A 9,715-nucleotide genomic window follows, 5' to 3' on the forward strand; every position below is an offset into this window, starting at 1 on the left:
CACCTAAGTTCTGGGCAGACTTTGTGGGCATGAGTTGGGTTGATTTTCTTCTGTTAAGTATGGTGTGCCTCAGGGGTCAGTTTTGGGACCAATTTTATTTTCTTTATGTATGCTTCCCCTTGGACACATTATTCATAGACATGTTCTCTCCTTTCATTGTTATGCTGATGATATGCAGATGTACCTGCCCATTAGATCCACAGACCCTGGAATGCTGAGTGCATTTAACGACTTTGTTATGCCCAAAACCGGACTCAAACAAAACAGAGATCCTTGTCATTGGGTCCCAGCATATGGCAAAACAAATTCTGCCATCTGCTGGTTCCCTAGTGGAACATATCAAGCCTGTTGCAAGGAATCTTGGCTTCTGGTTTGATAGAAAATTTAAGTTTTGAGCACCCCAAAGCTTGTGCAATCATGTTTTTATCATCTTATAAACATATTTCAAAAATAGGAAAATGCAAGGAGACATGATCAAATCACTCCTGTTTTAGCCTCTTTACACTGGCTCCAGTGTCCCGGTTGAAAACTAAAGGAGATGTTTGCAGTCAGGGCCACCAAGCTCTGGAATGATCTGCCTGAGAAAATAAGGTCGGCTGACTCAGTGATCTCTTTGAAGTCCCCTCTTAAAACATATTTTTATCAGAGAGCCTTCCCTGATTTTACCTGAGTTTTAATTTCTTTGAGCTGCCTTTATCTGTTATATTGCTCATCAATATAACATCATAATCAGTGTTATAATTAAAAATGCTTTTTCATACACAGAATTGGTTTTTAAACACCAAAATTGTTTGTTTGGTTTTTTTTTGTCTGTTCTCTTTGCAAAACCTGATCATTTTTATGACTTGTCTGTTTTATTTTGCTGTGAAGCTCTTTGTAACTTGGATTTTGAAAAGTGCTCTATAAATAACCATTATTATTATTATTATTATTATTATTAGAAGTAGTAGTAGTAGTAGTAGTAGTAGTATTAATTTAATGAACACCCTTGTCCACTGGTTTTCAACACATTTGCTATCAGTTCCAAGATCATCAGACACGTTCTGAAGTTGAGGGAGTGTCTTTTTTTCTTTGATTTCTAAGCACATTTATGGATGTTTATTAGTGATGCACATCACAGATGGTGGTATTCCCCAGAAATGTAGTGACACTGAATCTAAATGAAAATCTTGTCTCTTACAAATACTCATCCCCATAGGATTGAATATTTCTTATATTATATTTTAAAATTTTTGAAACTGAAAATGTATAAACATTTAGTCAGTTTGTTCAATTCAATGCTTATTATCCAGTATAAAGGACTACTTGTAAGATGGGCTTGAAAGGCATAGATTTGGGTGAAGATCTTACACTGGAATGATTGTAACACTCCCCACAAATACACTTCCCCACAGATAACGATATCTTGACAATTTCATTTGCAGCATGGAAAAAGCCAAGGCTGCCCTCTTTCACCGTTATTGTTTGTCAATGTAAATGAATCAGGAGCCATGGGAATTCATAGTAATCTGCATATAAAAGGTGTTATGAAGCACTTTTTTTTTTACTATATGTGGATGATTTAATCCTTTACATAACCTATATTATATCTGCAAAATGTTTTTGAAATACAGTACTTTTCAATTTTCACATTGGAAACTAAACCAGCAGAAAGGTGAACTGATGTCAGACAAACATGGCAATGTCTCATACATTAATACCCCTTCAGGTGTAAAGTATGGAGAACTGTAGACCATAAACATCTCTTTAGGCAAAATTTACTTTGATTTTATAGGAGCTCTGACAACATAAGCTAATGGGATCTTTATTGCTTTGTCTAAATTCCAACATTTTATCTGGCAGCCAACCTCAAGCACTACAAGTAAGCATGCATTTTGGATAAAAGACAATGGTAACAACTCACCACATTGGCTGGAAATAAACAGGCCTCATGTTGAGGAGTGTCAATTCTAGCTTTATTTTCTTCTAAATTACATTTTTGCCATTGCATAAAAATCTCCACATTTACTGATAAAATTTGTTGGCTGCCAACCATGTGCACCAGCTGGTTATGTTCACTTTAATTAGATATGTGCATTGAGGTATTTACGCTTCTGTGATATAGCAGGTAAAAACATGGCCACACACAGTGAGTACCATATGTGAAAGCCATATGGCTGGGAACTGTGCCAAGTTTGACACCAAGACCATCACCTGGTCAAAGAACATTCCAATTGCACAGATATAAATATAAGATGGTTGTCTAGCCTTGCAACATGGTTGGCACAAATCTAACGGGATTACCAAATCCTAATCTGGATTGAGTTGTATCGACAGATGCGAGCATTCATTAAGTGAAGAGGCACCATCGGCCACAATGTTCCGAACGTGAGGTATTAGAGAAAGTCTGTCAGGGCATTACCTGCCCTGGGTTTTATCATCTATTGGAAACGTGACTCATCTTAGATCTGTGCCACCTCTGAGATGAAGGTTCAGATTTCTGGATGGAGAAGTAAAGGGCGGCAAATACTTAACTCAGCCTGTCAACTCGGAACAAAGAATCTAATCAATACTGTGTGAGCAAATTAACCATTTTAATATAACAAACAAATGACATCACAAAAACTAATTTTAGAAAACTGACCCTGGATTTACAAAGGTTAAAAGTTGCACAAGTACATCTGTGTAAAAACTGAGTCACAAATAGATCACTTGATTTTCTTACCCAAAAGTAAAAATGGTAAAAGTAAAAAAAACAAAAAATTCTTATCACATTGCTGTTTTGAAATAACATAGTTCATAGTCTACTTTCAAAGCAGACACTATGAGCATGAGGAAAGCTGAAGATTTTGGAACGCCATTTGGGATTTTAAGAAAATCAGAGAGAGTAAAGAAATTCATCTCCAAATGCAACCAGGACCAACAGATCAGGGATTAGAGCAAAAGATGGGGCGTGTTTCTCTTACTTAAGCTACTTTATGCAGCTTTACTCCAAGGTACACCATATTGTTAGTCAATGAGGCCCTGAAGGCTGAAAGCTGTAAGGTCTTAATTAGGTCATGATGATTCCGGAATCTCTCCAAGTTGGTCAGTATCAAAACGATTTAGGACATTTTGGGAATAATGTTTTCACACCCCGATTTGCCCTGGAAACCTGCTACTTCTTACTTATTGTCCTGCATCTCCCATGCACTTTTTCCCACCAATTCACTGACATACTTCCCACCAAAGTAAAAGTATGCTCAGGGTTATTTTGAAAATGTACATTTGTTGATAAGTATACACAGTAGTCCTCTACATGTGTGTAAGATTTAAACATAGTAAGTTGTATTTAGTGTTTTAAAACATGCACTTGCATCTACACACTGACACTCAGCACCATGGACAGGGCCCAGTTGGGCTCTTAATGAAGTAGGTGTTTCCTCAATGTCATATTCTTTCAACACATACTTTTTATGTAACTGTACTTTCCAGTATCAGACAATGAATAGGAAATGTGTGTATCTATAATGTATAGTCTGTTATTGTTTTGAAGATGAATGTCATCTAAATGTCATCCCACTGTTGAAAAAATTCTCAATAGACTATCTACAAAATAGGTTATTGTTTTCCAGCACTGTGTAACCAACCTTGACTCCCACAAATTACATTCATATGGAAATAATTTGTATTGTCTAAAACATTTAGGAGAAAATGTAATGCAGCTTGGATTATGTCCACTGGCAACATTTTGTTCCAATACAAAGAAAGTAGTGTGATTTTCTTATACCACAGGTCATAGCGAGGCCAGGGTCAATGTCTCATGCTGCCAGTCAGCGCAGACATTTTCAGTACCTAATCTTTCCTTAACTTTATCCATATCTGTGTTATAGTTTCTTCACCTGAATCACACCATATTCACCATGACAACAATACTTTCATTACCTTGAAGATACAGTAATCAATATTTTTTTTATTAAAAATGAATCAAACAATATGGAAGTGACTGTAGAGCTTTTTAGCCTCTTTCAGCTTAATTGTTTTGCGTTTACAGCACAATTAAAGAAATGCATGCTTCTGTCCACTGCTGTGATAAACGTACTGTACACTACCTGGCCAGCACCAAGCGGCAGAGAAACATAGTTAGTGACTAGCTGGTCAAGAAATTGTAAAATCTAGCAACTAAAGAACTAGAAATTTTTCTCAGGAGTTGCAGCAGAGGTCAGACCAGGGAACCTACTTGGGAACAGAAAGATGACTCGGAATGAATACTGCTGTTACGCTACATTTGTTGCATGTGTAAGGAGGCAACTGTTTTCCAAGACATTAGCCACAACAGTATCCAGTTTAATATGTCAAGGCTGTGTGTTATCTTGTATTTGAGTTATTTTGCCCTTTAAGAAGCCAAAAATAAAGACAAAAAATGTTGCTACTGTAGAACAAAGTGTTTTGAGTTTCTTTAACATACTCAAATCAGCTGGCATAACTTGATTTTTTTAGAGAAATTGTCTCATTTGGTTTTTTCTTTACCACATCACTGCAGTGGGGTACTTTGTTAATTAAGTGTTCCTGAACCTCTTTACAAAAGCACTGACATTGTATTCAAGACATGCATAGCAATAACCACACAAATTGGTGGTAAAGCTCAGCATTATGAAATCAGAAAGCACTGTACACTGCGGTTACAGACTCCTGCAGATAAGCCATTTGATACCAGAGACTGAACTGATGCCACTGTATAGCAAGTACAGTGGAAAGGGAGTGACTTATTTATTTTCAAGAACAGTCTTTCATTGGCAATGAATTACAACAAAGAGTGCAAACTGTTGTGTAGGAGCCAAAATATGTTGTTATTTCTGTTTATATATTGACGTGGGCATCACGTATTGCATCACTTACATGGCTTGACACATGGGTGTGGTTTCCTATTATTTAACCTGTTCACTTAGGTGGTGGCGGGAGTTTTGGACAAAGGGAGTTGGTAGAGCTCTGATATTTTCTGTTGACCATCACCATCGTCACCATCGTCACCATCATTACTATCATTACCATTGTCTGTTCATCACTTTATTTTCACAGTCAGATTGCATTTTTTGTATATTTTTTGTGCAACAGCTGTTTGTCAGACTCTTTCATTTTTGTTTATTTTTTCAATAAAACACCAGTAAAACGTCATCTGGACTTCAGGATGGTTTTGTATGGATGTGTCACATATAGGAGCCTACTAAGTCTCTTAGCGGCCTTTTTTGAAAAGTAGTCGCTACATTTAGTAAAACAGAAAATAGCCGCATCTACGGACAGAGTTTGGACTGTATTGACAATGGATGATCAGCTGATTCCCCTCACGGCATGGAGAGAAAAGGCCACAGCTGACTGCTGCGGAAAAAACTTGCTTGAACAGCGGCGCATCACAGCCATCAGAAGCGGTATGTTTGTGGATTCCTTCTGTGTGTTTGTTGAAAGTTTGAACACAGTTTGGATGTGCTGCTGCTTGTCCATTGGGGACTGTTGGTTTTGGCTTGTGTTGCACGCGCTTGATTTGCCGAGATCGGCGTAGGTTTTGGACTGTTTGGATTGTGACGCTGTGGCTGTCATGCTCTGAGTTTAAAGTTTGCATTGTTGACAAATGTTGAGCTGATGGGCGATCTTGAATGAGATCTATTTATGGAGTGGCATTTATGTTGCAGTTGCTGTGTATCTCTGATGAGCGTGCACGTTGGAAAATGTCAAAATGAGTGATGACGTGGATAATGAAATGGAGGAGAGGAGGACGGTCAAGCTTACAAGTAAGGCGTTGGCTTGCAAAATTGAAACTCTTCAAAAGGAACGAAATTCAACTGTGAAAACCCTTAAAGGACATGAAATAAATGAGCTCATGAAAAAGGATGAAAATGCAAAGGATGTGAAATTCAATTTGGAGAAACTGATTCAACTGTATGAAAATGCAAAAGCAACACATGAATCAGTTATTCAGTTATTTGCTTCCTAAAGAGGAACAGGAAACCCAGAGTAACTGGTTTACACGCATAACAAAATGCAACACAGATTTCATGGAAGATGTGAAACAATGGCTTTTTGAAACTGAAAGAAACTCTGTTCATGTGGCTGCAGATTTACCAACTGCTGCAAATACAGACATTTCTTCCACCTCACCTGGAAAGGCATCTGTTGAATCAAAGGAGGAAATTCCCCAAACTGAGACTCAGCACGACATTCCCTCCCAGCAGTCAAACATAAAGGCAACATCTGACATACAGGAAGAAATACAACCAGGTGACAGTGTGTCAAATGTTGGAAGCAGCAGGAGGAGCAAACAAAGTTCTAGATCAAGCTCTAGAGTGTCAAGTACTTCATCTGCATGCATTAAAGCTGAGGCTGAAGTAGCTGCTCTGAGAGATAAACATACTTTGGAAGAACAGGAGGAGTTGCTGAGGAGAAAAAAAGGAGCAGCTGGAGCTGGAAGCAGATATTGCCGTTACTATGGCCAAAGTGCAGGTGCTTGGAGCTTCAAGAGGATCAAGTGTACGGAGTCATTTATCTAAAATGTCTGATGGCATGACGTCATATTTTGAGAAAGGACACCTGGAAAAGAACATCATGTTAAGGCAGAACCTTTTGTGCCAAAGTTACAAAACCTGCCTACACAAGAACAAATCCCAAAGCACAGTATCACTGATCCACAATCCAGTAATACACCTGTAATAACAACTCAAACACAATCTCTCACCACAATTCCTATGACACATCAGTCAAGTATTTGAAATTCAGGTGAACATGAACATGTGCCATCTCAAGCTACCTTACCTGCTTCAAACAATGGTGAATAGAATAACTTATTCTCAGTTATGGAAAAACAAAATGAAATCATTGCATTGCTAATTCAACAACAATGTCTTTCTTCTATGCCAAAGAGGGAAATCCAGGTTTTTGATGGTGATCTGCTTCAGTACCCAACATTCATTAAATACTTTGAACACAGTATTGAAAGTAAGAATGAAAACTTCAGAGATTGTCTTTATTATTTGGAACAATACACAAGAGGACAGCCAAGGGAAATTGTAAGGAGCTGCCTACATATGGACTCAGACAGAGGATTCAGGAAGGCAAAGTCTTTACTGCAGAAGCGTTTTGGCAACGAGCATAAAATTGCTACAGCCTATATGGAAAAGGCTCTTTCACGGTCAACAATAAAACCTGATGACACAAAGGCTCTACAAGCATTCACTCTCTTTTTAAGAGGATGCTGTAATGCCAAGTAAGATGTCGACCACATGAAGTAGCTGGATATGCCTTCTAATATGCTCATCATCATAAAGAAATTGCCCTATCGGCTGAGGGATAAATGGAGAACTGTGGTCTGTGATTTCCAGGAAAAATACAATCAAAGAGCTACCTTTAAGGATATGGTGGATTTCCTAGAAAGGCAAGTGAAGATTGTAACAGATCCAGTGTTTGGAGATATCAAAGACACAGTGAGCAAAGATGTAAGGAGGTCCAAACCACAGCCTCAACCAAGAATAAAAGGAAGTATCTTTGCTACCACCGTGACACTTGCAGACAAAGAAAAAAGTGATAAAGGCACCAAGGAAAAGGAAAGCTTGCTTGGTTTGAAAAACTGTTTATTCTGTGGAGGTGGACATGCTTTGGATATGTGTTCACAATTGGAAAAGAGGGCACATAATGAGAAAATCACTTTCTTAAGAGGAAATGGAATATGTTTTGGCTGTTTGTGTAAAGGGCACCTCAGCAAAGACTGCAGAAAGCGACTCAGCTGCAACATATGTAGTTTAAAGCATCCCAGGATGTTGAATATCTAACAAAAAAAAAGGAAATGGACAAACACGAAGCAGAAGTAAAGGATGGAGCTAAAAGGTGTGCAGTAGCTTCTGTGCAAATCAGTGGTCTTACTGGGGCCGGTGAAGATGACTGTCTCAATCGTGCCTGTGCAAGTGAAGGCCAAGAAGGGGAATGCAACAGTGCATACTTATGCATTTCTTGACCCAGGTAGCCCTGCATCATTTTGTACAGTGGGCCTAATGACCAAGCTTAATCTCCAGGGAAGAAGGTCAAGTATTCTATTAAGAACCATGGGTCAAAAGAAGGTTGTTGAAACCAACATTTTTTCAGGCCTAGAAGTTGCTGGACTGGACAACAACAATTTTCGTGATCTTCCAGGCATATACACTCAGAAAACTATGCCTGTACGTAAAGGAAACATCCCACATCAAGAGGACATCAGATGGTGGCCTCACCTGAGGAATGTTTATCTGCCTGACATTGACTCTGATATAGAGTTGCTGATTGGCTTGGATGTACCAAAGGCTCTAGAACCACTGTAAGTAATCCGGAGTGTGGCAGATGGACCCTTCGCTGTCAAAACCATGCTTGGCTGGACAGTTAATGGGCCATTAGAAGGAAAGAGTGATGATCCTCAGGAACAGTCAACAATAAGTGTCAACAGGATATCAGTTGTAAAACTTGATGAGCTGTGGGCGCAACACTTCAGGAATGACTTCCCTGAGTGTCTCAATGATGACAAGGAACCTTCAAAAGAGAGAGATTCAAGAGAGATACACCAGTACATTAATGGGAGTCTTAACTAGATTCCGTAAGGAACCTGTTGTCATCGCTGTAGATATTGAGGCAATGTTTCACCAAGTGAAAGTACCAAATGGAGACTGTGACTTGTTGCAGTTCCTCTGGTGGCCTGATGGGGAACATGGTGGAATACAGAATGGCAGTGCATCTTTTTGGAGCAACTTCATCTCCAAGTTGTGCAAACTTTGCCCTTAGAAGATGTGCTGAGGATAACATGACAGACTTCAGTCCTCAAGCTGTGAACACTGACTGCCTCACTGCAGTAGCTTCAGAGGAGGATGCAATAGCTCTTTATCATGAGCTAAAAGCACTTTGTTTCAAGGGAGGCTTTCTGCTTAACAAGTGGATAAGTAACAGCCATCATGTGTTGTCTGCCATACCTGAAACAGAGAGAGCAAAAGAAACGAAGGATTTGGATCTGGATTGCAACAACCTACCTGTTGAGAGGGTGTTAGGTGTACAATGGTGCGTACAGTTTGATGTTTTCAAGTTTAAAATCATCTTGAGAGACAGACCACTCACAAGAAGGGGGATTCTTTCAACAGTGAGCTCAGTATATGATCCCCTCGGAATATTAGCACCAGTGGTCCTGACTGCCAAGAAAATCCTGCAAGATTTGTGCAGAAAAAAGATTGGTTGGGATGATACAGTGCCTGACTCCATCACACAGAAATGGATGTGTTGGAGTCAAGGTCTTCATAAGTTGGAGGACTTCAAGGTTAACAGATGCTTTAAACCCACAGACTTTGGAACAGTGACATGTGCTCAACTGCATCATTTTGCTGATGCATGTGAAGACGGTTATGGAACTGTCAGTTACCTGTTACTGCACAACAACTGTGGCCAGGCTCAATGTGGATTTGTGATGGGAAAAGCAAGAGTGGCTCCATTAAAGCCAGCCACTATCCCACGAATGGAGCTGACTGCTGCTACAATGGCAAGCAGAATTGACACAATGTGGAGAAAAGAACTGCAAATAGAATTAGCAGACTCCATATTCTGGACTGATAGCACCTCTGTGCTCAAATACATCTACATCTGCACTTTTGTGGCCAACAGAATTGCTGCAATTCACAAAGTCTCACATGCACTACAGTGGAGATATGTTAACACAGCTAACAATCCCGCAGACATGGCTTCCCGGGGTCTGAAAGTCAAA

Source organism: Thunnus maccoyii, chromosome 5 (genome assembly GCF_910596095.1).
Source record: "Thunnus maccoyii chromosome 5, fThuMac1.1, whole genome shotgun sequence".
Taxonomy (NCBI): domain Eukaryota; kingdom Metazoa; phylum Chordata; class Actinopteri; order Scombriformes; family Scombridae; genus Thunnus; species Thunnus maccoyii.